The 2378-nt window shown below is 42.9% G+C and overlaps 1 pseudogene; it reads right to left on the bottom strand.

Annotated features, from left to right (window-relative positions):
* Window positions 1–1108, bottom strand: part of LOC110295812 — a 22870-nt pseudogene extending 21762 nt beyond the window's left edge.
* Window positions 1109–2378: the final 1270 nt, after the last annotated feature.

Consider the following 2378-nt stretch of genomic DNA (forward strand, 5'->3'; position numbering starts at 1 on the left):
TTAATAGCTGAGTAGTACTCCATTGTGTAAATGTACCACATTTTCTGTATCCATTCCTCTGTTGAGGGGCATCTGGGTTCTTTCCAGCTTCTATGCCTAGTATTTTTACTAGAACTTTCTTTCTATCCTGAAGGCATTCCTGCTTTTGAATGAAAGCAGACTCCATGGCTGTTTAACCCAAACCCTAGCAGCTGTCTATAGATGTCTAAGATGTGTGATAACTTTTTTTTTTGTCCAAAAGAAATATTTTGTTAAAGGTAATTTAAAGGTAGTTTTGTTAAAGGCACATTTAATTTGTTCAAAGAAATTTCACATGTGGTCATCTCTGAATTTAAGAAACCATAGAGGACAGGAGAAGGGCCTGTCTTACCATGGGCGTTCTCACCACCAAGGGTTCACATTTTGCATGAAGCAAAAACAACCTTCACTAGACCATGAACACTTGGAGGTGCTCACATGTGGAGGCCAAGGTTCGGGCGTGGGTCCTAAGGAGCTCTCCTTGTGGTTTGGTTTCATTTTCCTTTTAACACCTTTGTGACACTTTATTTGTTTTGTGTGTCTATGTTTCTGTATGGTCACACTTCCACAGTGTGAATGTATATGGAGCCAGGAGAGACCTTGTTGAATAAGGTCTCTCTGTATCACATGGTCCTGGTTCTGAACTCAGGTCATTGGCTTGGTGTTGGCCTTGTTTTCACCTTTTTTCCCCTAAGATTTATTTATTGATTTATTTTACTTATGTGAGTGCACAGTTGCTCTCTTCTGACACACCAGGAGAGGGCATAGGATCCCATTACAGATGGTTATAAGTCACCATCTGCATGGCTGGGAACTGAATTCAGGACATCTGGAAGAGCACTCATTGCTCTTAACCATTGAGCCATCTTTCCAGCCCCTTGTTCTCACTTTAAAAAAAGAGATTTTGAGATTATCAAGTTTTTTTCCTTGCCTTTTTTCTCTCCAAACCCTCTCACTCTTCTACAAATTCATGTCCTGGAGAAGACCACTGCTCTCACTCCCAGCATTCCTCAGCTGCCTGGAGTTTGTCATAAGGTTGAGACTTCGTGGGCTTTTTCCTGTCCACTTCGGCCATGGCCATTGGAGTCATCTTGGTTCAGCTCAAGTTTGGGGAAGTTATGCTGGTGAGACTTTATGGGTGTAGCTTCTAATGTTTCTAGGAAACAGAAACTCACAAAAACCTCTCTAATCTTCTGGCTCCTACAATCTTTCTGTCCCATCATCTGTCATGTTCTTGAGCCTGAGGTACAGGAGTGTTTTATAAAGGTATCCAAGGGGAGTAGACTTCACAACTCTGCATTTTGATTGGTTGTGGTTTTTATTGTGGTCTCTGTCTGTCACAAAGAGGAGTGTTATTGATGAGGGGTGAGGACTAGACTAATCTGAGGGTATACGAATTCACGAGCACTGAGAAGTTAGCGGCATTTCTATTACATAATTCCCCTCTTATCGAGTGGTCCTTAAGTCCAATTAGAGAGCTGATGGTTGTCACCAATGTATGTGTGTCACTCTTTAGGTTCTGGGCTGGTAGGGATCCAAGAGTCAATGTTCTCTTGACAGAAACCCTGATACCAGACATGAGAAGACTTCTTTTGAGTACTTGTCCACAGCTGTCCAAGAGAATCCCAAGACACAGCCTATTCCTGCTGTCCTTGGCTGCCTCCCAAAGATGGAAGGTTTGTCTCTATTACTGAAGACACAACACACTTCAGCCACAGGGCCCAGATGTTCCTGAGATGGATCTGACCTCCTCCTTGAGGACTATATTTCATTGTATCAGAAGGCACCATGGGTGCTTCCAAAGAAGGGATGCAATCAGCATCTACCAGCTCGATGTCTATTAACCACGTCAATCACCAGCAAGGCTTGGTGGTTTTTTAAAGACACTCTTTCACTGGAATCTGAGGCTTGCTGACTAGACCTGGGGCTACCCAGTGAGTACCAAGGATCCACCTCTCTCAGCCTCCCTAGAGCTATGGTTTTAAATGTTTACCACCATGCCCAGCTTCTCATTTGGGTGCTAGAAATCAAACTTGGGTCTTCCTACTTACAGAGCAAGGACTTACTGCCTTAGCTATCTGTACGAAGATGGATGGCAAATCTTCTCTCCAAAAAGTATAAAATGGATAGAATTATGAAAGACAACCATCTTACTATCCTGTACATTGACCAGAGCCATACAACAAATTTGAAAAGAATGTCTTCAAGAGAAATGATTGAACGTCAGTGAGATTGGTGGAAGTCTCTGATGTTGTAGCTGGGAGCTGTTGCAGTCTGTCCCTCTGGCTATAGCACATGGCAATTTTGTATGGAAGAGTAGGTCATGAGTTGTCCTACCTGAGAGGTCCAATGTCATTCTG

The sequence above is a fragment of the Mus caroli genome, chromosome 1, assembly GCF_900094665.2.
Source record: "Mus caroli chromosome 1, CAROLI_EIJ_v1.1, whole genome shotgun sequence".
Taxonomy (NCBI): Eukaryota; Metazoa; Chordata; class Mammalia; order Rodentia; family Muridae; genus Mus; species Mus caroli.